This window comes from Condylura cristata, unplaced genomic scaffold (assembly GCF_000260355.1).
Source record: "Condylura cristata isolate star-nosed mole 26May11 unplaced genomic scaffold, ConCri1.0 scaffold00013, whole genome shotgun sequence".
NCBI lineage: Eukaryota > Metazoa > Chordata > Mammalia > Eulipotyphla > Talpidae > Condylura > Condylura cristata.
The window spans coordinates 19,085,988-19,113,531 of NW_004567114.1; the positions used below are offsets into that span (position 1 = coordinate 19,085,988).

General features: G+C 47.0%; 1 protein-coding gene and 2 long non-coding RNA genes across 5 annotated transcripts in view; 1 reads left to right on the forward strand and 2 right to left on the reverse strand.

The window, feature by feature from the left end:
• Positions 1 to 17,081, reverse strand: part of TMEM63C (transmembrane protein 63C) — a 61,807-nt gene extending 44,726 nt beyond the window's left edge. The window contains exons 1-3 of one of the 3 annotated variants that reach the window (XM_012724468.1): positions 16,910 to 17,005; positions 4,561 to 4,704; positions 4,059 to 4,100 (exon numbers count right to left, since the gene is read on the reverse strand). The gene's annotated coding sequence lies outside the window, so the exon portion shown is untranslated. Of the gene's footprint in view, positions 1 to 4,058; positions 4,101 to 4,560; positions 4,705 to 16,909 lie in introns of all 3 variants that reach the window. The other 2 variants (XM_012724467.1, XM_004682054.2) reach the window with 2 other exon arrangements.
• A 160-nt stretch (positions 17,082 to 17,241) lies between these two features.
• The window catches only part of LOC105853588, a 23,890-nt gene continuing 13,587 nt past the window's right edge, over positions 17,242 to 27,544 (forward strand). The window contains exons 1-2 of the long non-coding RNA XR_001145410.1: positions 17,242 to 17,443; positions 17,742 to 17,826. This is a non-coding gene — a long non-coding RNA (uncharacterized LOC105853588). The remainder of the gene's footprint in view (positions 17,444 to 17,741; positions 17,827 to 27,544) is intronic.
• Positions 26,154 to 27,544, reverse strand: part of LOC105853589 — a 4,869-nt gene continuing 3,478 nt past the window's right edge. Inside the window, exon 3 of the long non-coding RNA XR_001145411.1 lies at positions 26,154 to 26,468. This is a non-coding gene — a long non-coding RNA (uncharacterized LOC105853589). The remainder of the gene's footprint in view (positions 26,469 to 27,544) is intronic.

Genomic DNA, 27,544 nt, shown 5'->3' on the forward strand with positions numbered 1-27,544 from the left:
GGCGGTGCTAGCTGAGGAAGTTTTTAGAGAATGGGCAGAGCCCATCTTACAGCTGTTGTGTTAAGACTCTGAAAGCACAAACTCCTTCCACCCTCACAACCACCCTGAGAGGGGAACTACTGTGGCTGAAGGGAGATTTAAACCAGCCTCACTTCCAGCCTCAGGGGCATGTGGAGGGTGGGGAAGGCATTCTGAGAGAATACCAAGCATGGAGGGAGGGAGAGAGGGTGGGAGAGAGGGAGGGAGGTGACTGGGCAGTGGTGGGGTGAGATTATTTTGAGACTTTGCCCTGAGGGAGCTGGGGACCCTAGGTGGAAATGCACCTCCCCGTCCACCCCTCCCCCCACTTTCCCCTGGGCAGCAGAGGTGGGAGGAGCATGAGCTCAGGCCCCATCTGTTTAACTAGGGCAGGAGCCAGGCCTGAGGCTGGTTTTGGGTGGGAGAGAGCTGAAGGGAGGCGGATGGAGGGGGCTTTCCAAGCACAGCTGCTCCAGAGGTCGGTGGAAGCCCGGTGGTAGAGGCTGCAGGTCTGGTTCAAATGGCCACATGGTGTCGGGGGCTGAGAGGGTCTGGAACTTGAGGGCCCCTCTCAAGCTGAAAAGCTGGGAGTGTGGCTGAGAATTGGTGCTGGCATCCTGAGGGTCCCTTTCAGAAATCTGCTTCTAAGAGTTGGCCCTGAAGGCAGGCTGGGCAGAGAGGCAGAGGGACAGCTCTGGCATAAGGTCCAGACCGATGGTCCCCCAGACAGTCTCTGTGCAAAGCTCCAGGCCACTGGCCTCTCAACTAGAGCACAAGCTGGAAGCAGAGGAGAAACATTTGCCCCAGCCCTGGGCAATCCTGAAAGGCTGCAGGGAGGAGGCATTAGACTCATGCCCGGCCCTGGTGTGTGTCAGGGAAGGGGAGGTATCAGGAAAACCACTCTGGTCCATGCCGGGTGAGAAGTTAAGTGATGAATCCAGAGGGATGGAGCCAGAGGAAATGAGCTAGTTGTAGCACGAGGTATTCTAATTAGACACCGGCTGGGCACTAGGGGAGAAGTAGTTATTGGTTGTGATAACTTGCGTAATATCTTGTGTAAGAGAATCACCCTTACATCTCTGCCTCTCTGGGAAACGCAAGGAGGGGCCTTCAGCCCTTCTATAACTACTTTGGCCATCAATTCTCATGTCGGTTTTAGTTCCTCCACTACTTTCCTGCTGGCACATCGGTTCTACCTTCCTTACCTGGGTGGGCTGAAGAACCACACCCTGGCTCCTCAGCTAGTCCCAGTTTTGGGGGCCACTGAGCTGGGCAAACCTTGCCAGGTAGAGAGATCAGTTAAACCAATGCCTGAGTCCAGGGCAGAGGAAGGGCCACCAACATGAGAAGATCCAAGGTTATAGGGCTCGGAGCTCCAGGGGGGCTTCTGAGAGGTGGTAAGTGGGATTTCTAGGCTGACAGAAAGCAGGGGGGACGGAGGCAGTTTAGACAGAGTAGTCAGATGAGTGAAAAGGCACAAGTGGGCAAGAGCAGTTGGGTGAGCGAAGGAGCAGATAAAACAAGCACGAAACCTGCCTCAATGGTTTGCACTTAATATGTAGGCAATAGGGAGCTATTGAAGGTTCCAGAGGAAGAACATGACATGTTCTGGGCATGTCTAGATTTCCCTCCCAGTCTAGGATTTCATGAAAGACATCTAGCTCTGATTCTGAGCTCATAGGCTTCTCAGGGGTTCCCCAGAGACACACACAAGTGGCATCTCACATGTCACCTAGCACAACGATCATGTTTAATAACACTCCCCTCTACTCCTGGTTCCCCCTCTGGCATTTTTCTCTGTCTAGCATACTTCATAGTTTTTACTGTTTATCATCTGCCCCACCCCCATTAGAGTGAAGCCAGGGTCAAGGTCTGTTTTACTTGCTGTTGAATATTCCAGTGCCACAGAGGGCCTGGGGCTCAACAAATCACTTACTTGTTGAATGAATTGAAAGACAAATACCACTGACGATCTGCATGAACCAGCATGGTCTGGCTGTTCCCTCCCTGCCTCTTCATTTCTGGCTGTCCGATCTTGGCAGCACCCGAGTGGAAAAATCTCAGAAAGCCAGAGAGAACTGTGCTATTCCCTGCTGTGCCACGCACCCTTGCCAGGAAACTGGGGAGAGTTGGCCTGTTCCTCTCCCCCGTCCTCCACCAAACTACCACCACTTTCCTGCATCTGGGAGTGGATGCCAGAGGAGGAAAATTTCAACTAAGGAAAGCCAGGGGCTTGCAGGGCTAGACTAGGCCGCTCCAGCCAGCAGCCTGCAAGAGCAACCGGCTGGATGACCAGAGTAATGGCACATGGCTGAGTGTCCAGCCCAGGCAGGTGCTGTGCAGCGGCTCTGGGCACTTTGCTCCATTTTGACCTCCTATCAACACGATGAAATGGACATTACCCTCCCACTTTACAGATGGGGAAGACAGAGGTCCAGAGAAGGTTGCTGACGTGGCCAAGGTGTCCCCACCAGGAGATGAGCCTGTTTTGAACACAGGTCACGTCCTACTCCAACCAGTGGTCACTCCTCCACAGTGCTGTCCCTGCTGCTGTAGAAGCAGCTGAGATGCAGGGTGTGGTGCTTGCTGAGTTCTCGGTCCAAGGTCTCAGGTCCCAGGTCCCAGGGGACGGTGCCGGCCTCAGGCTCCCACCTGAGTGCTGGGAATGGCAGTTTTTCCCATCCCTCAGTGGTGAACAAACACGATGACGTCACATCTGCCACCCGGTCTGAACTCATCCGAGAGCACGGTCACTGCCTGTTCTGGCTGTGGCCAGTGTCCTGTCCTCACTCTGAGGTGTGTCATGAGGGCTGGACAAAAGACCCAAGGGAAACCAAACCCACCCATGTGTCCAGATCCAGCCCCCACATCCACAGTTGTACACAATGGGACCCCTAGTTAAAGAACTTGAGTCAGATCTCTCAGGAAAAAGCGCTTCCGGGGCCCAGATACCTCCTGCTCAACTTTTGGCGCTTTTAAGTGCTGCACTCAGCTTCTTCAGAAGACATTCACCCACTTGGAGGAAGCAAGCCCTCTCTCAGCAAACATCACTGTTCCTTATATATGCAAGGTAAACAATACTGTTTCTGCCTTAAAGAGCAGATTAGAGCTTAGTCATTAAGTAGACAATAGGGAGCCACTGACTGTGTTAGAGCAGGGGAGGGCACTGTGTGTTTGGCGGTTAATCAGGGAGGAGCGTGGTAGTAGAAGCAACTTTGGTAGTGATCAGCGCTACCTTATATGAAGCAGTTACGAGTGCTAGATGCTATTTCCACTAGGTACAAAGGTCAACCCGAATCCTCACCACCGCTGGTATCCCCATGTTACGGATGAAAATGTGTTCATGTATTTAGAGATTACAGGGCCGGCAGATGGAGGAGCCCAGGATTGCACCCCTCTGGCTCCCCAGACGGATTACCACTATTTGATGCTACCTCTCACAGCAATGTAGACCGGAGGGGAAGGAGCTGGTCATGGCTGGGATGGGACAGTGGGCACAGTCGGAAAGACAGAGGGAATGCTGCTTGCTTTGAAAGGCTCTCACAGGCCAGAGCAGGAAACAGGGGAGAGGTGTCATTAAGTACTTTGATCTATGCAGAAGAGAGCATTATCTACACTCATTTTTATTGATAATAGCAATGATCACACTTTTTGGCCACTATCCCATACCGAATAACATCTTTCATGGAAAAGAAACTTTGGAGACACTCTCAAATAGAGAAATCTTATCACAGTGAGAGCCTCCCTCAACTCTCCAACCCTTTCTTGATTTTATTTATTAATCTACTTACTGCAATAGGGAAGCAAGCCTCACTTAGATGCTGACTGGGTCTGAACACATTCTAGTTTGGGATGTCTGGTCACCGTCACCACCAGTGTCCCTGTCCAAAGCAGTCACAGTACTAGGATTCACCAGGGTGGTGGAAGGCAGGGGAAGTCAGAGATAAAGGCTGGGTTGGGGAAGGACAGGGACAGGGAGCTGGATCAGGAAGGGCAAGGTGAGACCCAGGGGCCTCCATGCTATTTTGACAAGATTATACCTGATTCCTCTGAGATGTTCAGCTACAGCATTCGAAACCACACTATTGATACAAGGAACGCCCGAGAAGCATGTATAAAGAGAGTGAGGTTGTGTTATATCACAAAGTGCCCTTCCAGCTTCAACAATCTATAAAGATGCATCTGTCAACCCTTTCCCAGGAGGAGGTGTGAGAGGCAGGGACTCTCAGAAGGGCCTCTTCTGGGTCTGGCTGGGTTCTGGGCCCGTCCCAAAGCTGGATCCATTGGAGAACAGCAGTTCTGCCTGAGGTGTGTCTGTGGGGCAGGGGGCTCCTAACCAAAGCTAACGAGTCACCTTCCCAAGTCACCTGGACAGTGTCCTTTGGAAAAGGGACTGGGCCCTTACTGCCCTCTCCTGCCAGGCTGTGGGTTGGGGGCTCAGGAAAGCCTTCACCCAGTTACTAAAGGCTGTTTCCAGGCTTGAGGGAGGGGCTGGGGCTAAGGCATCGGCCTTGCTGGGTGTGTGACAGCAGAAACACCTACCTGGGGAGGTGTGGATTTCGGGCTGATGGGCTGTCACTCGCCTCCCCTCCTCTTGATCAGATCTCAGGAAAAGGTGCTTCTGAGTGGTCCAGGCAGATGCGTTCCTGCTCGATTTCTGGCCACAGAGGTAGGTCTTCCAAGGCTCTGTGGCATGGAGACAATGAAGCACTCTCAGTGCAGGCGGGCATGGATCCCAGTCCTCCCAGCCTCTGCATGGCTCCTCCCCTAGCTCAAGAAGACCAGCTCCTCCCAGGTTAGCATCTTCCAATGAAGCCTGCCTCTGCAGAGTTCTGGTGGGGTCAGGGTCAGGGTCACCCTAGATTCATCAGTGACCCCTAGTCTACCCCCCTCAACTCTAAATGCAGCTGCCTGAGATTGAGCCAGTGTCACCCTCCTCTCTGCTGAGCAGGGGACCGGGTGGCACACCGCATGGGGAGTAGAAGCACCTAGGTCTGCTCTACCACTTACCCCTGCTGAGCTGGAGCACCCCACTTCCCGTCTCCCTTGTGAGCTGGAGTTCTACACTTTCATTACTGGGCTGGGGGTTTCAGTCTAGGTACACAGACAGTGTAAGCTGGCAGCCGCCAGGTATCTTCACTGGGACTTTGGAAGCATCTTAGGGGTGAGGGTCTTGCACAAATGCACTAACACACTGAACCAGAATCTCCAGGAAGTGCCTGGAAATATGCATTTAAACAGGTTTCTTCTTCCCCAACCTGCACAGAAAACAAGACAGGCTGGACTTCATGCTGGGAAGTGGCCAAGTCCCAGGGTGAGGCTTTGATGATGTGATAAAGGGTCATCAGGCCCTCTCCTGAAGGCTGCATCGGAGGGGTCCAGTCTCTGCAGGTGGACTGTCTAGCCAGCAGGTGCTGGGGAACTCGCTGAAACATTTCTAGGCCTTGTTTTCCTCATGGACAAAATGAAGCTTGGAGATGATCACTTGGACCATTCCAGATTTAAAGTTGTGATGTGATTTTTTAAAAAAAAGGTGACAAAACCCACGGAGAAATGAATTTAAAAAGCAAGTTCACGGTGAAAGACTTTTAAAATAGTTTGCAATTTTGGCTTCTTTTGAAATTCTTAAAAATAATATGCTTAGGAGGAAGAAAAATCTAACTGTTCAAAATAATACATAAGGAAAAGTTTCCCTGCTATCCCAGATCTCTATGCCACTCCCAAACATTGTCAAGTTTTCTTTAAGAGTTTTCCCATAAATATTAACCAAAATACACTTAAGCCTGCATCTTTATTTTAAACTCACCAGCAATCGCCCTGGCACTCTGTCTTTGTTATTTAATACACATCACATATCTGAGCACACCAGCAGACAGACCCTTTATTCTCCTGGCATCTTGCCCTCTCCACCAAAGGGCACTCCTTTGTAAGTGCCCTGCTGATGAGTGTTAAGGTTGTTTCTACACTTTTGCTGGGCATAGTTGCAATTAACCCATCTGATTATATATCTTTGTGCACATGTGTGAGTGAGCTAAGAGTAACAAGTCAAATATTGCCAAATTGCTCATCCTCATCCTCCACAGAGGATGAGCCAGTTTGCCAGCCCAGTCACACACCACAGCACCTGTTAGCTTCACCCTCAACCACACAGCACACTATCAAATTCTTAACTTTGCCAATACGAGAATTGAAAAATAAGATCTTGATTCCACTTTGACTTTAATTATTAGAAAGGGCAGACATATTTTCACATATATTGACTGAATGACTTTTCTACCATGTGTATGTTCTTTTTATTTAGCGCTCTGACTTAAGGTTTTCTAGACTAACACAATTGACTTTATGCACATGTATTTGAATGATCATTTATTTCTCTTTTACTTGATTATGGCTTCTTTTACTTACAGAAATTTCAGATGTTTCTATAGGTAAAAGTATTTCCCATTTGCACTTGTTATTTAATACACATCACATATCTGAGCACACCAGCAGACAGATCCTTTATTCTCGTGGCATCTCGCCCTCTCCACCAAAGGGCACTCCTTTGTAAGTGCCCTGCTGATGAGTGTTAAGGTTGTCTAGAGTCACTAGTATGACTCTAGTATGTCTAGAGTTTTCTTTCTTTTTAATCTTTCATTTTTTCTAACATTTTCTTTCTGGCATAAGGAGTATAATAGGGCTCAGTTGTTGTTTTTTTTTTCCCCCAATGGAGGTTCATTATCCTAATATCACATTTAATTAATCCATTTCCTACCCTCCCTCTATATTAAAAACCTCAGTTTAAGTATGTACTAGGGTGCGTACAAAGAGCATAACCTTTCTGTCAAGTGCTGGTTCAAGCATTAACCTCACTGGATTGAAGATAAGTTATGCAACCTTCCTATGCTTCAGTCTGGTCTAAAAACAGGAATAACAGTAGCAACATCTGATAAGGTTATTGTGACGATTAAATGAGTTATTTCCAGTAAGTAGTGTCAAAAGAAGCAAACATGTTTTGTGTGCAAGGGTTATAAAAGATTGAGACCTCTGTCCATGATGATCCTTTTAATGTGACGACACACATAGGTTGCAAGTGAACGGATAGAAAAAGACAGTGCAGGCAAAAATGGTAACTGAAAGAGGAGGGGAGGACCTACTGATGTCAGACTACGTCGACCTCAGGTCACATATGATTTGGGGCCTGTGCCTGCAAGCTACTGGGAAAAACTTTACACTCCTGGACACTCCTTGCTTCTGAAAGCTGCCATGGAGAGAGATCCTGGGTGTCTGAGAAGAGCTGGCTAAATTAAGAAATGCTTCTTATTTTTTGCACTATCTACACTTCACTTTTTATCCACTTACAAGAAGGACACTAAGAATGAGACCTGACTGCTTAACTTGGACTCATCTAATCTCAGAACCGAGAAGTCAGTTCTATGAAAAAACTGAACAACTCAACTTCTGATCTGTGGAACTTCTTGATAAGTTCCAAAGCCAAGAGAACTATCCAACAACTGGAGCCACTTGTTTCTCCAAAATGACTCTCAGAGGAAGAGATCTAGGATCTCTGAACTCCAGTGTGGAGTATTGTCAGCTCTGCAGAGAGAAAAATAGCTTATGATGACTAAATATTCAGGCAAGAACAGCCTAAACCAGGAACTTTTTCAGTGTCAAGTGGAATTTCTCATAAAGTAAATTAGGTGTAAATATTAATTAAAGGATTATCTTGGTAATCCTATGCCTCTAACACAGCCCCTTGCTATATTCATAATCCATAGGGTGTAGTTATAAAAGATTGAGACCTCTGTCCATGATCCTTCGAAAATGAGTTATGAGTATTTTCAGACGAGAGAACTTGTGAGCAGATGATAGTAAATTGGCCCAGATCACCAGGCATTGACCACTCTGTGCACAGCTTCTTGACCATAAATAAAATCTGGGTTAAGAATCATAACTAATTTACTTTATGACAGACTTTAATGTCCCCTTGAAAGTGCATGACTACAGGACTTTCAGAGAAAAGGGCCAGCACCAGGAACAGCAACACCCCTGAAAACTCCCTGCTGCAAGAAACAAGACCGTATCACTTTACCTAACTATCCCAACCAGAGACAATTTCTTCAGATATGCCAGTTTCCCTATCACCTTTGCTTGCCACAAAATAGATCAATAGACTTTAAGTGTAAAATTGTCACAAGAGACAAATAATTTATAATGATTAAAAAAAAATCCAGTTTTCCAGAAAGATAGTACAATTACAAATATGCACCTAACAATAAAGCTCCTAAATATATGAAACAAACACTGACAGACTTAAAGGAGAAAAAAGTAGCACAATAATAATTTCAATAAACCACTTTCAATAACGGATACAGCAACCAGACAGAAGATCAATAAGGAAGGGAGGATTTGAATATATTCAACACATGAGGCAAATTGGACCCAACAGATTTACACAAAATGTATACAGAACACTCCACCCAATAGCAACAGAACACACATTCTGCTCAGGCACGTGTGGAATCTTCTCCAGGGTAGATCAATGTTAGGCTACAGGCGAGGGCACAGATCAGAGCCAGGCATGTGGGAACGACTAGATTAGGTTGGTGATTACTTTTTTTTTTTTTAAAGATTTATTTATTCATACAGAACTGGGGTACAGGCCAGAGATGCGGAGGGTGAGAGGATTCACCAGAGACAAAGTGGGGAGCAGAACAGGCAGATCGACGAAGTACACTGCTGAGGGGAGCAGCGGGCGGGTCAGGAGAGGTCTGCTGCACCATGTGGTCGCCTCCGGGGCAGGCGGGGATCGAACTCATGCAGAAGTGGCTTCAGCTTCTCTGTGCTGTGCTTTAACCAGCTGCGCCACCAGGGAGGGCCAGGTGATTACTTTTATTACCACTGCCAACAGATGTGCTTGGGCCTGGGTAGCCTATTCTGTTCCACCAATCTATGGCCCAGCTCTAGCAATTGACAGATGCTGGGGACCCCAAAGTGACAAGCAGTATAAAAATAGGGCACATTTACTACCTGGCTAGACTTTTCCAGTCATTTTTAGTCTTTTACTGATATTGTAAATGTTTCCTTGCATTATATTTTAAAAGAGGCTAATATTATAGAAAAGCTATATTTTTTGTTTTTAACTTTAATATTTTTAGTATTCAAACTAATATATTTATCATATTGGCATCCACCTTAGGATATTCTTTTCTTATTTCCAGTAGTCTTTCTTAGTAAACTTTCTTGTCTTCCAGGTGATCAATCTTATCATCTATAATTTTAAGTAATAAATTTGCCTTCCTTTATAATCTATATTTGTATTGGCTGGTATTTCTAGAGAAGTCACAGAATGAAGGTGTATACATAGGTGCTCATTTTTTCCTTGTATGTGTGCAAATCTTCATATATACACGTCACACAGATATAATATATTAAGCAATATGCATCTAGTCTCATTAAATCAGAGTTGAAATCAGAGATGGGTGTGGCTTTTTATTAAATGCCTTTTAGGTATTTTTAACATTTTTTGGAGCTGTTTATCTGATTTTCCTTCCTTTTGAACTACTAATTTGTTGAATTATGAAAATAATTTTCTAATATTGAATCTAGATTTCCAGAATGTGCTTCACTTGCTGGTGTTCTATTTATTGTTTAAACATAATGCTATCTGATTCTATTCATTTGCACAAATATCCACACATTAAATTTTTTTAAGTAATTTTTTTCTTTTTTGTGCTGGTGTCATAGAATAATTTAGAAACTCTCAGTATGATCTGGTATAGTTGGTGCATATTAAATACTACTGGAATTATCTGTTCCTTTAAGATTTGATAGAAATCAGAAGCTGACTAAACAGGATAGTTTGATGAAAACTCAGTTTCCTCCATGATTATTGTTACTTTAGGGATTTCCTAGTTTTGATATCAAACTGTAATTTCATATTTTCTTAGAAAAATGTCAGTTTTCTGGGAATGTCAGTTCCAGCTGGTTTTCAACAGAATTTGCATATTGATGCGCACCGTATCTGTTAAAAATTCTATTTTCTCTATATTATTGGCTATTTCCCCATTTTAACTTTTAATTCTATATATTTGGCTCCTTCTTCTCCTGACCCCCATTCGAGTAGCTTAGTCTTAAAAAAAAAATCATATAATACCTGAATCTTTTTATCAAGAAGCCTATTTACTATGAAGACAGCCCAGAAGAGAAGAGCTGGAATTAGAGGTGAGGATGAGGAAGGCAGCAGGGGAGGAGTAGCTTGATCACCACTGTCATTCATAAACATTCAAAAAATGCAAAGAAACAGAATAAAAATTGCAAAAAGCCTGCTCTGACCTTGAGCACCCTCCCTGCCCCCACCCTCAGTGAGTCCACCTCTCCCACCTGCTTTCAACACCCAGCTGCCACCTCTTCCTGGAAACTTCTAACTTCCCTGGAAAAAGCCAGCATCTTTCCTCTGACCTCCCAGGTTATGTTTCTCTCTTAATTTTGAAAATTTTAAATGCAAAAATGTAGAAGAATAAAACCAACCTAATTAACAAACGCTAGCATTCTGCCATTTTTGCTTGTTACCGACAGTGTTACCGACACATTAGAAATCCTTGCTTTTCCCTTCAGGCTCAGCTCCTCTCCTCCAAAGACCACCGTAAGCATGAACTTGGTAGGAATTGTGCCATGTTTGTATCCATAAATCATAGGCCGTGCTGTGTCATTTTTTTAATGTTCACCAGTGGAATTACTTTGTGGTCTATTTTTAATATTGTTTTTGAGATTTATTCATTTTAATGCAAAATATGAGCTCTATGTTGCTAAAGATATACTTGATATCACAAAATTCTCGAATTATGGATATTTTAACTGCTGTCTAACACTGCCCCATTATTACAGATTTTGAAGATATTAAGGTTGAAATCTCGTGTTTCAGACGTTGCTGTCCTAGATATTCTTGGAACTTTCTGCACAGGTATGAGTTTCTCTAGATAATTATACACCTAGATGTGAAGCTGTTGGTTATAAAGTATATACATTTTCAGCTTTAATTGCCATTATCCACACGTCCCCTGGCACTTTGCCCTGCCATTCCTGTAGAGTATCTGAAGCTGTTGTCATTATCAGCTGGCTTGCCTACCTGTCCCTTCACAGTGAATGACTGGAGGGCATAAGTGTGACTAGCACACAATGAACACTTGATAAATGAAAGGATGAGCTCATTGTTTAGCAGGAAAGAGACTTAAATGGAATAGTGCATTAAAGGTTATAAGATTTTCTTGGCTGGAACCCAGGGAAGGCTTCGTGGAGGAGGCGGCATTTGAGTTGAGCTTTGAAGGGCAGAGACACTCTGACAGGAGAGGCTGAGGCTGAGGACAAGGTCTGGGATGGGAGGAGAGGTGATAAGATGGGACAGAGCCCATCTGATTTGCCAGAGTAGCAGTTCATTAGGCAAGCTGGGGGTGGGGGATGGAAAAGGGTAGAAATGCCAGACACGTGTATGTTGTGAACTCTTCTAGGTGATAGGGTATATCCTTGGTCCCAAGCAGGAAGAGCCTCTGAGCCAGGGCATAATGTGAAGGACGGAAGTGGGGAGGAAGCAAAAGGGCAAACTGGAAAAGGTGGCTTGGACTTACATCAAGGTGAGTCTTCAGTGTGGATAAGTGGTGGGAAGCAGGGGCCAGCTGAGTCATGGGATTAGCAGGCAGACTGCTGGGATACCCAGCCCCTGGAATAAGGCCTGGGTTAGAAAGCCTCCTCCTCACAACTCCCCTTCACCCTCTGTGTTGGGGGAAAAGCTGGGGGAGCAGGCATGGGTTCCTAGGTTCCTACAGCAAGCCCTGGGATTTGGGTACTTCCTGCTGATCTACTAGGCAGCTCTGTGCATTCACACCAGGGGCTGCCAGCCACTTCCTGCCACCTGTCCACCCTGGCTGGTCTGTCCAGGGGCCTGGGCCACCAGGAGCCCCTCCATGAAGTCATAAGCCAAAGGCCTGGGGTAGTAGGAGTGGGATGGGAATACTATCCTCTGCTTTCCCTGCTGTCCTTCAGCAGAACCCAGCTCTGGGCGCCCTGCCCAGAAAGGAGGGGAAGGGGAGAAACATATGCCCTTCACTTCCAAGTCCCTTGTCTTAAGCAACTTCAGCAAAACCACAGCAGCAGCAGAAATAGAAGATGAGCTGAGATGTGTCAATAGTGCTCCAGGGAGGAGGGACACTCCACTGGATTCAGACCAGCGTGTATGTGTGTGTGTTTGTGTGTGTCTATTACCAACTCTCTGAGGCTCAGCTTTTCTATCTGTTAAGCAGGCTACTCCCACCTGTACTTCCTCTCAGCTGGTGATCAGAAGATGCAAATATAATGACAAGGAATGTGAGGTCACTCACTGACACCGGGTTCTCAGCCAGGATACTATTCAGACAATTGCTCTTCTGCTGCCTGAGCAGGTGACCCCAAAGTCTGGCCTAGCTTGCAGGACTCTGCACATGAGGTCCCAGCCCAGGAAGGATGCCTGGCCCAGCCACAGCTTACTTGATATACTGAGGGACACCCTCCTTGCCCTCACACCCCCAGCCGGCCCCAATGCCTGACATACCAGAATCCCCCACTCTACCTGATCCTGGGGATCTGAAGCTCTTTCAAGGGAAAATCTCAGTTCCAACAGCTCAGACCTGGAGCCATCAACATTGTTGGTAAGCCAGTTTCACCAAAGTGTGGCCAGCCAGCTCAGCACCCTGGACAGCCACCGCCAGTGGGGTGAGTGCGTGGGGAGGAAAGGTGGCTTTAAGCATATCCTGGGGGCACCTTTCTGCTTCCTCCCATACGTCCTCCCACTGGCCCTGTGAGGTGTTGGCTTTTCTGCCACATGGTGACCAGCAGACTCATGGGTGAAGTGATCAGGTGTAGAAGCAGGTGAGATCACGCCTCTGTGAACCAGTTTCCACATGTCCCCAGGCAGCACCTGCACGCGGCCGCCATGCCCAGGCAGTCCACCCTGGGGGCCCTGGGTGGGGCCTGTTGCCTTCTGTGCCATTTCTACCCAATGCCAAATCACTGCCACTCAGGTCCCCGAGGATACAGGGCTTCCACATCAGAAGCCCAACAAAAAAGTTGTATATTTGGTCAACAGGTATACCTCATTGACCTGTATCGCCGAGATCTCAGGATCCATGCCTTTTTGCCAGGACCCTCAGCCTCAGGCCAGTGTTTCTGGTACAGTTCTGAGAAGACTCAGGCAGTGAGGGAACTGTCTCCAGGGGCTCCTTCCTTGGTGAGGCCACTCAGTGATGGGGAGGGAGGCTTGCCTTCCCTCTGGAAGCTGGTTTCCACCTGTGTGGAACCCTTCCCTGTCCTGCCTCTATCTCACTCTGTATCCTTCAGCTTTCTGGTGTGAACCACATCTTCTGGTATGAACAGAGGGTAGCAGAGGCCCTGCTCTGGCATGGAAGAGGGTGTGCTGCACAGGGCTGTGCTGCCCTGTGTTCCTACCCCCACCTTCAGCTCTTCCCATCTCATCTTGAGGGTGAGGGTGCAAGAGAGGGAGAATCAAAGTGGGAGCCTGGGGCACTTGCACCCTCGTCCTGGTTTTCTTAGTGGATCCATGCATCAGTTCTCTTTGGAAGATTGCTCATCACCAGGAGGCAGGAGGTGACAACAGGGAGGCGCCTCCCCACGTCCCTGCCTTTGCCACAGGACCAGCCCTGTGACTACGGGGGTGGGCAGGGCAGCTAGGGTCATGCTGCTCTAGGGGTACAGGAGGTGTGGCACCCTCTGCTAGCCCAGAGCAATCCAGACAGATCTAGAACAGGTCGCATCGCACCTCATAAGCTCCCCGTGTTCTCACGTTTTTCATCTCAAGGACCCCAGGTTGTCATCTCAGCTCTACATATATGACCCTTGTTGCGCAAGCTGCACTGACCAACTCGTGGCTGGAACAAGGAGTCCATTTCTACACGTGCTGATGTGTGAGAAAGCCATGAAGACAGCTGGCCTCCCAGTGGCCAGGCCCCACCTTAGGCCACAGGGCACTGGAAGCTACTTACCTCACTAGAAGCTGGGCACTTTCCCTGTGCCCTTCCCTTGCAGCCTTTCCCAGAGCGACAATGCCCATATCCACTCGCCCCTAAATTCCCACACACAGGACACTGTGCAAAGAACTATCAGGATATTATCTCAGTTGTCCCACCAGCTGCTTCCCAAGCAGAACAAGAGTAGAGTTCATGGGATTTAGAGTTAGTGGGGAAGACACTGGCCTTCAGGAAGGGTCACTGGTACAACCACCTGTATTTTATGGCTTAGAGATCCTCTGGAGTATCCCAGGCAGCAAGGGAGATGGACAGGAAATCCGTAAGGGCCAAAACACAATTTACAGCTGCTGGGCAGGCAAGGCCTACCTGCCAAGCCTAGAAGGGTGTGCTAGACTGGCCACGGAAATAGTGCGTCCATCCTAGAGGGAACAGCCACATTGCCCACCCGGAGGCGGGAAACAGAAAGCTTCAGTCAGGCCAGAATCTGCAGGAATGACACTTCCTGTCTGTAATAAATACTTGACAGGTTTCCAAGCCCTCCCACCTATCTGGGGAAGGTGTTTTTATGCCCAGCTGTCAAGTGGGAAAACTGAGGGCAGAATACCAGGCAAAAAGGGTTATGGCTGGAACCAGGAGCTGTGCTCTGCCAGTGACCTCTTCCCACCACGGGGTGGGGGCCTGTTCATGAGGCCTGACTGCCTCTGCCAACTGGCAGCCACACTCCACCAGCTGCCAGGGACCATGAGGCAATGTCCCCCTTCTGGACATGGACATGGGCTTAAACAGACCCAGGGGGAGCCCAGCAGAAGAGCCTGACACTGTCTCTCTCCAGTACGGGAGGTATCCCCTTCTCTGACAATATACTACCACCCACATTTAATTGGTTCTGATCTGGCTTGTGGGAATCTCATCCCCTCCCACAGATCACCCCAGAAATTACTTGTGGTGGTCAAGCACACCAAATTGTGCTATGGAATTGCCAGGAGCCAGCTGCCAGGGCTTGAAGCTTAGACTGCGGATGCCGGTGCAGGAGCCAGGCACAGGGGAGCTCCCACTCACTCCCGAAAGCAGGCTGGGCGGCACCTCTGGGGTGCCTCAGAGACCTAACTGAAGTCCTGCTACCTTGGGTGCTCTCCCAGCTGTGATCACAGAGGCTGGCACTAGTGCAGGAGGGAACTGACTTGGTTGGCTCTTTGAAGGCTATAGAAATTGTATGCCCCAGGGGGACATGATGGAAAATGTAATCAAGTGACTTGGTTTCTCTCTTCAAGTTGCTACTTTCCCAAGAAACTTGAAAACATATCTTAAAGGAGGAGAAAATATTGGAGCTTCCCTACCCCTGATGTCCGCTCCTCCCAGGCCCCCATCAGGAGTACAGCTCACTTTATCAGAGCTGACAGCCCTGGGGGAGAGAAGGCAGAAGGGAAGGCTACAAGCTTCCCTGTGATGAGGCAGGGAGTTGGGACCTGTGTGTTGGCAAGAGACCTGGACCAAGGCATGGCATATTCTGTGCCTCAGTTTCCCTACCTGCACAGTGATACAAGCTAACTCTAGCTCTAAAATACTACAGCTTGCTAGCTCAGCTCCCTCCAGGGAAAGGCAACTATCCCAGGGAGAGGATGACAAAGTGACACAGGAAAAGTTCACCTCCAAGGACAATTCCCAAGAACGTTCCCATTTCTCTGGGAACAGAATTTGGAGAAAGACAAGTTTAAGATGATACCACAGAAAATAATGCAAAGAGAAAGCAGACTCAACACAGGTCCCTGGCCTATTTGCGTGCAAGATGTGGGAACAGTAGAGAAAGTCCATCTCCTGGTCCCCTGTCCTTCCAATAGCAGCCTGGGAACTTCCATGTGGCTTCCCTCAATGCTGGCGGTGGAGACTGAAGCCTGGAACTGAGTTGGGGCCTGGATCCTTCCCTCTTTCCAAAGCCAACTCTCTCTTTCCCTGAACCCAAGAGAACAGCAGAGTCCAACAGGCCCCTCTGTAGAGGTGAGGTTTTTCCTCAGCAGTTTTCTCCTGCCCCCAAACAATTCTGACCCCTGCGATGTTCACATGCAAGACCTCCTGGAGCCCCAGACAGAACATGTAACTCCTTCCCATCTCAGGGACAAGCAAAGGGGCACTGGGTGGGTGGTCCACCGCAGCTTGGACCAGAGAACAAGAATGGCCCTGCCCTTCCAGCGACCATCAGATCAAAGCATCACCCGAGAGACCAGTTCTGCAGGACCTACTAAGCGACTGCTGGGACTCAGTTTCCCCAGGGCTATTATCCAAATCCAAAGTTTTCCCTCAAGGACAGGTGGGGATAGAGATAAGAATGGTCCTTGAAAAGCACAGGAGAAAAGGTGTCATCTCTGCCCCTGGGACCCAAGAACCCAGCCCATCCCACACATATGAGACCACCGCCCACAACCACCACCCCCACAACAGCAGCGCATCAGTGACGCGTCCTAACTCCTAACGGAGTAGACTGCGGGGGAAGAGTGCACACCGCCCATCCCAGGCCAGCGAGTGGGCAGCCAGCGCTCAGGGAATCCCTGGGTGGGGTGGTCCAAAGAGCAACTCCTTCCCAGCTGTCAGTAAAGCGGCTGGCTAGCCGGGGACCCCCAACGTATCTGCCCACCCATCCCTCCGCCTGCGGAGGAGGGCGACCAAATCACAGCCGCGCTGGTAAGCGGCTTATTCCACCGGCCCCCCGGTACAGGCCAGAGGATGGCCAGCGTGGCAAGGGAGTGTGTCGCAGTCTCCCCCACTCCCAACCCTCCGGGCCGAGATCGGGGAAACACAGAGCAAGCGATCCTTCCCCACCCCCTCCACAGTCCAGGACCCGGATTCTGCACCCCTTCTCCCCGCCCGATCAGTCGTAGCTCACACCACCCGCGCGTGCTCACCACATCTTGCGCTCAGCGCCACGGCCCCAGCCCCAGGCAATGCGCTCTGGCCGTCGGGGTGCGGTGACAGGCTGCGCGCTCCCTACCTGGGAGGAGACAGCTAGCCGGTCCTCCACCTCGCTAGCCTCGACTAGCCAGCCCCACCTGGCAAGGGACTGTCAGCAAATTCCCCTCCGCATCACCGCGGGAGCGGCATCCCGGCTCCTCCCCGGGAAGAGCCAGCCTTGGCCCCGCCCCAAGGCTGCTCTGACCCGCCGGGGAACCCAGGCTGGATTATCATATGCAAAGACCCAGGCTCCGCCTCAGAGACCTTGTCGCCACCAGGAACCATCTGCAAATTACCATCGCAAACGCACGAGGCTGACGGTCCCCGGCTGCCGCACCTTTTATGTTCTGGGCCTTGGCAGCTGTCTAGCGAAAAGCCCACCCTGCAGCCCTCACCCCCGCCCTAAACTCCCGTCCGAGGCTTGTCTTTCGTTGACATCTCTCCAACCTCGTCAGCCAAAGCAAGAAAAGACACACAACTACACAAAGGTAAACGGCGCTCGCCCCGCCCAGGCTCCAGATCCTGGCACCGCCCAGTGGTTGGTACACAGTTCCGCCTCCTCCTTCTCCAGCAAAGGGAAGATGTACCAGCTGGCCTTAGCCCTTCCCGGGAGGCCCATGGGAGCGAGCAGACTGAGTCATTTCCAGTTTGTCATGGGCTGCGCTCCTGCAGGTCTCCAGTTTCCCGCCTGATCTGCTAGGGACCTTGATAACCAGTTTTGAGTCTGAGGGCAGGTACCAGGGCTAAGGGACAGTGGTAACAGCTACTCTCACTCTTTCCCGACAGGGCCCGTTATCCAGGCTCCAGTACAACAGCTAAATGGGAGGACGACTGAACAGTTTCTGTAGTGACTCTCCACAGTTTTATAGCGGTAAGATACTGATAGGGTTGTTGGCAAGATGATAAGAAGGCCACACGGAGGTGGCAGGAACTCAAGGTGGGATGATGTTCTGCTTGCATGGAGGGTCCCTGCACCCCAGCCAGCAGCACAGTGCCCCCTTCAGGCGGCTACTCCCAGATCAAGTCTCCCTCTCACCCCCCTTTCCTGGTTCTTCTGGCCGAGCCACCCAAGAAAACCCAAGGTGAGCCACTAGGCATACTGTCATTCATTATCAGTGCGTTCGTGTATCCACTTATTAGTTCGTTCATGGGACAGGATGTGTTTTATGCTAGAGCGACAGGAATCAGGGGTCTGATCCCAGGGTCAGTTGTACAGGTGCTGTGTGCAGTCTTGCTTTGTGTTTTTTCCCTCTCTGCAATACTGAAAGGGCTAGACTAGTTGGGGTCTAAGGTCTCTCTGGCCCTAACATTTCTATTACTCTCTTTTGGGTAAGGATCCGCGGCAACAAAGATAAACCAAATAAATACAATAGTGAGAACTCCAGCTGCTTGTTTCAAATTACAGCTGGGCCATCTCAATAGTGAATAAACCTCTCTGCTACATTCTTTGCATATGTAAAAAGGGTCAGTTAATAGTAATAATGGCAATTGGAATGGCTGATTGTGAGATTAAATGAGATGTCGCATACAAAGTCGATGCTCAGTGTGAGTGTCCCTGTTGCTGTTGTTCAGGTACTAGTCGTGGGAGAGAATAAAACCTGGACAAAAACTCTATTTCTCTGTTTTCTTTGTACAGAACTAGTTCTGACCCCAAGGTGGAAGGAATATGGGCCAAGTGTTCCTTTAGAAAGGTGGAAAGTGGCAAGAATATGGTCATTGGATCCAGCTGCACCTTGGTGCCCATGTGGGTCCCGCCTCTCCTAGGTGTTAGCCGAGCTGTGTATGTTACTCAACCATGCTGACTTTCGTGTCTGTAAAATGAGTGCTATAATGCAAACAAAAGGTGTTCAATAGTAGTTCTACCTCATGAAGCTGCTGTATGTGTAACATGTATATAAGATGCTTAGCTCAGTTTTACACTCAAAGAAGATGCCTGTCTCTTCCTAGAAGGACCTGGATAGATGGTAGAAACACCTTAGCTCTGAAATTCCCAGGCTGAGTGGGAGCCAAAGACTGAGTGTCCACTGAGGAGACTAAGTTGTGGGTGTATAAGTTCAGGCTGAAGCCAGCTCTCCACTCCCTTCACCAAATGAATGCCAGTCTCTGAACATGTCCCCTGCTGGGATCTGAGGTCAGAATGGGAGGCTTGGCCTCCCAGAATGAGAAGCAGGTCTTGGAAGACCTCAAATACAAGGCTCGGGAATTGGGACTAGTAGGTCAAAAGGAGTCATAGAAGGTTTTGAGCAGCAGCCAACAGATAAGAGTCTGAGCCTCATCTAGCCACTCTCAGTCCTGGTGATGGGACCTGGTAGATAAGCATCAAGGATGAGCAATAAAAGGAGGTACAGGAGGAAGAAAGGAGGACCCATGGAAATGAAAGGGGGGCTATACCCTGATGAGATCACCCCAAGGTCCCAACCCACTGAAAACCAGTCACCTAGATGAGCGGGAGGCTGGTAGAGGTGCTTGGTAAAAGTGTGTGGGAATGAAAAGCTGAGTCTTTGTGGCCTTGGGAGGCTTTTGAAGGACAGTTTTGTGGGTGCTGAAAACATATTTCCTGTTTGCACTTGTGTCGATTGAGGTGGGAGATTTTAAAAGGTGAAGACCACTATTATGTCTATGACTGTTTTGTGATCCCTGCTGCCTTATTTGGGAACACAATCCAGAAGAACAACAAAGAAATAAAAGCTTCTAAGCAGCCCAACAATAGTCACACTACCAAAAATCAGGTGCTTTTTCTTCAGAACACCTGGTATCTTCAGTGAGAACCCACCTCTGTTTTATTCCACACTATTTCAACAGAGCCAGGTAATAGAGACTGCTAAGTGCCCTTCTTACAGCTTTTCCTTTGCTCTTCTGTTTAGCAGTAGAATTTTCAAGAGTGAAATTTGGATTCATGACTACCCTACTGGAGACTATATATCCCAGCCTGCCTTGCAGCCAGATGCCACAATGGAACTAAGTTCTAGCCAGTGGTACGTGAGTGGAAGTGATTTGATTAACTTCTGGGCCACATTCTTATAAGGAAGGAGTCTGCTCCATACTTTCTCTTTGCCTTTATGCAAATTTGACCTGATATGAGGCTGGGGGCAGGCAGGTTTGATGATAATGACAAGGATAATATCCTAAGGTGAGACAATGAACTTGAGTTAAGTGATGACCTGGATGAGAAGGGCCCTGGACCAGTGACTTCCATAGGGCCTTGGACTTTTCGATAGAGAGCAAGACCCTTTCTAAAGAGACACTGTGTTGTCTCTGTTAAAACAGCTGAGTCACTAGCCCAGCTGGTAAACTTAGTTTCCCAAACTCACAGCAGATAAGAACGAGCCTCAGGAAGAGAAAAGGGCCATATTAAAAACAACATGAAGCAGACTCAGAAGTTTGGGGCCATTTAGTGCAAAGTCACTTCCACAAGCTTTGAGAGCATCACTGTATTGCTGAAAAGATGCTCAGAACAATCCTGAATTGTGAAGAGGTTAATTCTGATGAAATATTTTATTTCAAAAGGAAAGTATTTTTGATGAAAAATGGTTCACATAAAACAAAGCTTGTATGCTTAAGGGCAGAAACCTTCAACAGCCAGAAAACTCAGTCATCACAATGATAGCTTTCCTCAGGGGTCAGAAAACAGATTTGGATTCTTTAATATTTGCCTTCTCTCCCACTAGATTATACATCCTTCTAAGGTCAGATCATCTCTTTTCTCTCTCTCTTTTTATTTCTAGAACCTAGCACAATGCCCTGACTCAGTAATACCAGTTAGTAACTATGAGGGTGAATTTATGCTAGATGACAGAGCTTAGCAGGGTCCCAGTTATTTGGAATACTGAGCAGTGAAATAAACACCATAAACCACCCAGGTAAAGAACTGCAGGAGGTCCATGAGTTCATTGTGACCTTGGGCCTTTGTTGTCTAGAAACCATTTCATTATAAATGCCCCTGTGCTCACAGACCTACCTATACAAGATGTTCATCGCAGAACTGGCTGTAACTCTCCACACAACATTTACATGGTGCATGGCTTTTCTCCTACTGCCTGGATGAGTTCAGGAATACTCAGAATGAGGGGGCCATCTGGGGGAGGGGGGCAGGAAAGAGTGAGTCTGACATGCTCGCTGCTTGTGTCTATTCAGCTTTCAGCAGGAGAGTGGCTCCAGTGTCTCCCCCGACCCCGACCCCCGAGACCTGGTGCTGGTTGAGACTGCCAAGTAGAGGGCTGTAAGCCTGAAGGTGGTCGGTGTGAGATGCCCAGATTTTGCTCTAGATTTCAGTCTAACTAGATGTCCTGACAGGGACTTTATCTTCAGGACGGAACCATCTTCACACCTGAAAGGATTATCCAAATACTTTAGGGCAACCCCTGCCCCCCAAGAGCCAAATCAAGACTCTCCAAGAATATGGGTCCATTCTGGGAGTTCTGGCATCTGTCCACATGCTAACCTGCTTTTCTGGACAGAAGGGTATTTGATTTCCTGTGTATGGGGTAGGGGAGCAATATCTTGGGGGTGAAAAACTACTCATCTAGTGGACTAACCCGTCAAGTTTATGGATTTTGACAGAAGACAAGACCTCAGCTTAGGTCCAGACACACACCACTGAATCCTCACTAGAAGCTGGCAATTCCCAGGTCACTGGGACTAGAGTGGAGAAGCCAGAGTCCTATAACCACCTGGCCCTCCGTGGCAGAGAATGAGCCCCAGCCCCCCACAGCTGCTGAGACACCCTGGCACCCTGCCCTCTCAGACTGGGCCCCACTCACCAGCACCCCACCAGGCAGGTACTCAGCAACAGCAGCCTCTTATGAGTACTTGTCTCCTGGAAAAGGAGAAATCCATGACTAGATTCCCTCTACCATCCTCCACCATCAACAGCCACTACTTATTATCAATATTGCAAACTCCTGTGGGCCAGGTCAGAGGCTGAGGCTGGTGACATCACAAAGGCTGTCAGCTTTGTAGTCCCGGTGTGCAGTAACTCTAGAAACATTGGAGAGGGAGGGAGTCCTCATACCGAAGTGAGCGGAGCAAGTATTTCCAGACAGATCTGGGCGTGTGAAACCTGCACAGCCATACTTCAATTCTGCCTTGAGCCGGGCTCATGCCACACAAGGTTAGGTTACTAACAAATACTTGAATCCCCATGTGGATATTTTATTGAGACTAAATTCTCCTCCCACCCCCACCCCCCACCCCCACCCCACCAAGAGGATCCTTCTGGGGTAGAGATGTAGCTTTCCTAACTGGGTTTCTTCTGGGTTGCAAAATGGTTGTCCCTCCTCATGGCCACACTCTTAAATCAGCTCCATGGTGTTCATTCTACCGAGAGTTGACATCTGTTTTCAGTAGTAAACCTTTACTTCGCTTTATAAACTTCATTAGCTTGGTGAAGTATACACATGCAGAGAAAAATATATTTAAAACATGAGTGAGCACAGTAATGAGTACTTGCAAAACAGATTCTTGTGTAACATGAGCCAGAACATCATCACCAGACATCTTCCTTTTCTTCTCTATTTTCCCCCAACACAGAGAGAATCCCACCCCGACCCTCACCGTTACTTCCTTCCTCTTGTTTGCACTTTTACCACCCCTGATCACTATAACTTGGGTCAGTCTTTTTCAAGTGGACAGTTATAGAATCTCAGTCCATATAGATATAAACTATATTTACTTCTCACTGGGCTCTTTGACTCAACATTATGCACTTAGGATTCATCAGGTTGGGGCATGTAGCTATGGTTTATTCATTGCCGGTCTTGTGTGGTGATCCAGTGTTTGACTGTACCATGAATAATTTATTCTGGTTATTCTGGTAGAAATTTGGGTTCTTTCTTATTTTTTGTTCATTAGCTTGCTTTTTTTTTTTTTTTCTTCCTGTGGACAATGCCATGATGCCTGGTGCCCACATCCTGGAGTTTCTAGAAATGAAGAGTAAAATTGTGGGGTCATACGTTGGGGGTGAGTCTCTTCAGGTTTACTACTTGATGCTAAGATGTTTCCCAAAGTAGGACTATCAAGTATCAGCTTATACCTCCACCAGCAGTGTTTGGCACTGATGAACTCTGTTACCAGGCTGGTGGGGTTTAGCAGTGTCTTGTGGTTTTGATATGCATTTCACAAATAATTAATGAGGTGAGGCACATGGTCATAAATTTGTTGGAGAACCTTTTTCAGAGGTAACTGTTCAGGTATTTCATTCATTTTTTAAAATTGGGCTTTCTTTTTTCTAATTGAAGGGTATTATAGAGTTTTTGTCCATTGTAGTTGTTCTAGTCATCTGTCCCTGTTTTACGATGACCTTTTCAGTCTCTACACAGTGGTCTCAGATGATCAAGGGTCTTTCATTTTAATTTCGTCAAGTTGATCTTTTTTTTGAAAGTTAACCTTCTTTGTATCACATTTTTAAAATTATTTCCCTGCCCTGAGGATGTGTGAAGATCTTCTCCTGTGCTATCTTTTAAACGTTTAAGGTCTTTTCTGTTTTAAGTCTAAAATCTACCTGGAGGGATGTCAGTGAAAGCAAAAGAGGAAGTAATTCCAAAAGTCTGCTGCCCCCTGCACAAAAGCAACAAAAAAGTCGTCAGAAACTGGCAAGTCAAATGTTTTAGATTTCTGGAAATTAACCATAAGCTTGAAGCCACCAGAGGACTGTTTAATCAAGAAAAAGCAGCTTTATGGTATTTTAAAATAGACTATTTTTTTAGAGCAGTTTTAGGTTCATAGCAGAACTAGCAGAAGGCACAGAGAGTTCCATACACCACCTGCCCTCACACAGGCACAGCCTCCCCTTTGTCAGAATCCTGCATCGGAGTGATCCACTTGTTAAACTGGTGAACCTACATTAACACACCATTATCGCTCAAAGTCCCATTAGAGTTCATGCTTTGTATTGTGCATTCTGCAGGTTTTGACAAATGTATAATGACATATACCCGCATTATAGTATCCTGCTGAGCAGTGAAAGCCCTAAAAATGCCCTGTGCTCTGCCTATTCATCTTTTCTCCCCCTACGCCTGGCAATCAGTGATTCTTTTCTGGTATCCATAATTTCCCATTTTCCAGAATGTCATATAGTTGGAATTGTATAGCAGATGGCTATTTCAGATTGCTTCTTTCACTTAGAAATATACATTTTAGGGCCCTCCCTGGTGGCACAGCGGATTAAAGCACAGCACTAGGAAGCTCAAGCCCCTTCAGCATGAGTTGGATCCCCACCCAGGAGGTGACCCACATGACGCAGCAGACCTCTCCTGGCCCACCCACTGCTCCCCTCAGCAGTGTACTTTGTCAACCAGCCTGTTCTGTTCCCCACTGTCTCTGGTGAATCCTCTCACCACCCCTGCACCTCAGGCTGTACCCCAGCTCTGTATGCATAAATAAATAAATAAATAAATCTTAAAGAAAAAAGAAATATGCATTTTGGTTCCCACTGTCTCTGGTGAATCCTCTCACCACCCCTGCACCTCAGGCTGTACCCCAGCTCTGTATGCATAAATAAATAAATAAATAAATAAATAAATCTTAAAGAAAAAAGAAATATGCATTTTGGTTCCCTCAATATCTTTTCACAACATGATAGCTCATTTCTTTTTAGTGCTGAATAGCATTCTGTTGTCTGGATGTAGCTCAGTATATGCATTCACCCATTGAAGAACGTCTTGGTTGCTTCCAGGAATTGGCAAGCTATAAATAAAGCTTCTATCAATATTTGTATGCAAACTTTTGTGTGGACATTAAGTTTTTGGCTCATTTGGTTCAATAGCAAAGAGGGCAAATTCTACATTGTGTGATAACAGTATGTTCCATTTTGAGAAATGGAGAAAACTGTCTCCCTGTCTGCTATGAAGGTTGCATCCACACCAGCTAGGAATGGGAGTTACTGTTGTGCCACGCCCTTGTCAGCCTTTGATATTTGTCATGTTCTGGGTTTTAATCACTTTCATTAATTTGTTGTAGTACCTCCTTGCTGTTTTAATTTACAATCCCCTAATGACATAGATTGCTGAGCATCTGTTCACTGGTCTATTTACTATCTGTATATCTTCTTTTGGTGAGGTGTCTGCTGAGGTCCTTTGTCCATTCATCCTCCATCCAATCCCCTCTACCTGTTCTATCCACCTTCACCTCTGGTGAACACCATTCCATTGCTGGACCGAAGGCTTTCTGTTTGTTTGCTTTGTTTCTTTATAGTCCTTAAGGAAGTAAAATCACAAGGTGTTTACCTTTCTCCTTCTGTCTGTCTAATCCCTCAGTGTCCATCCACGCAGTCACATGTAACAAGGAGTTACAGGAGTACTTGCCTGTGGTGTAGCCGTACCAGGTCTCTTTAGCTAGCCCTGTCATTGGGCCTTTGGTTGTTCCCATATCTTGGCTGTTGTGAATAGGGCTGCGATGAATTTAGGAGTGCATGTATCCTTTCAAATTAGCATTTTTGAGTTGTGGATAAATACGCAGAAGTGGAGTTAATGGATCATATGGTAGTTCTATTTTTAATTTTTTTTTTAAAGATTTATTTATTTGTGCATACAGAACTGGGGTACAGGCCAGAGGCTCAGAGAGGGTGAGAGGATTCATCACACACAGAGCGGGGAGCAGAACAAGCAGATAGAGGAAGTACACTGCTGAGGGGAGCAGCGGGCGGGTCAGGAGAGGTCTGTCACGCCATGTGGTCACCTCCGGGGCAGGCGGGAATCGAACTCATGAGGAAGTGGCTTTCGCTTCTCAGTGCTGTGCTTTAACCCACTGCGCCATCAGGGAGGGCCTATTTTTAATTTTTTGAGGAACCTCCATAATGTTTTCCATAGCGGCTGCACCAGTTACAGCCTCACAACAGTGCACAGTGGCTCCTTCTCTACATCCTTGCCAACACTTACTGTTTCTTGACTTTTTGATAACAGCCATTTTGACTGGAGTGAGGTGAACTCTCATCGTGGCTTTGATTTGTATTACTTTAATGATAAGCAACATAAAACATCTTTTCATCTTCTTTGGGACATCTTTTTTGGTGAAATGCTTATTTAGATCCTCTGTGCATCACTCCATCAGGTTGTATGTTTTATTGTTGAGCTGTATCAGTTGTTCACATATTTTGGATACTGACTCCTTGTCCCATACATGGTTTGCAATGTCATCTCCCACTCGGTAGGCTGCCTTTTTGTTTTAATGATGGTTTCTTTTGATAGGCACAGCTTTATTTTGTTGTTTTTTTTTTTTTAGTTTTATGTAGTCTCATTTGCTTATTTTTGTTTTTGTTGGAATCAAGACCCCAAACACATCACTAAGATCAATGGCATAGAGTGTATTGTCTATATTTGCTTCTATTTATTTTAATGCTTTAGTCCTTATATCTAAGTCTTCAATCTACTTTGAACTAATTTTTATGCAACCATGTAGTTTCTTTCTTTTGCATGTGGTTGTTTGGTTTTCACAACACATTTGTTGAGGAGACTTGACTGGTTCCATTGTTTGCTTTTGACTCCTTTGTTGAAAATTAGTTGGCTATACACCTAAGACCTATATAATATTACAAGACAATGTTATGTCAATAAAATATTTCAAATACTTTGACAATTTAACCAAAAACAAAGACAACCCAATGTGGCTAACTCTGCAGGACCTCAAGTGCACCTGTCCACCCTGGCTAATGTGCTAATGGGTGAGCACACTCCCCAGTGAGGCCAACAAACAAGTCAGCAGAGCACAGTGCACTCTGTCCTGCAAACAGCTGCAGCCACTACCTTGTTTCAAGTAGAAGCTACAAGAAGTCCCAGGCCCTGTAAAAACATGCACCCCACTCCCTGTGAGGGGCACATTTCCTGTTTTTCCCTTGCACGAACAGACCCTATATATACCCATGGGTGGTCCTAATAAACAGACTCTGGACTCCAGACCCCAGGCTCCTGCTTTGTTCTCTCCGGCCTCGGTCTCTGAGTCTCCTGCTTTCGGGAACATTGGGATCAGCGCACCCCTCGGTTTGTTTAGGGAATGTTGTGATGGGTTTGCAACAACCCAATTTTTAAAATATCAGCAAAGGATTTAAGTAGATAGCTTTCCAAAGAAGAAGGTGGACCACAAATATATGAAAAGCTGCTCAACATCATTAGTCATTAGGGAAAAGCAAATCAAAATCACGTTGTGAAGCCACCTTATACCCTCTAGGATGAGTGCAGCATTAACAAGTAGTGCTGAGAACAAGGGGAAAATTAGAGATGTCATACATTGCTGTAGGGGATGTAAAACGCCACAACTCTGTGCAAAGCAGTTTGGCTTTCCTCAGCTTTGCATTTAGAATTAACTTGCCACATTCTGAAAACAAGTCTGGTAATACTTTGACTCCAATTGAATCAAACCTATGCAAAATTTTGGAATGGATATCTTTAAATTACCCCAATATATGGTACATTTCCAAATCACACCAAGAGAATAGTATAATTTTATAATCTGCCCTACAGAGGCCTTATACATTAAAAAAAAAATTTATTTCCAACTTCTGATATTTGCTTGTTTGTTTGTTTTTTTAAGATTTATTTATTTATTCATACAGAACTGGGGTACAGGCCAGAGATGTGGAGGGTGATAGGATTCACCAG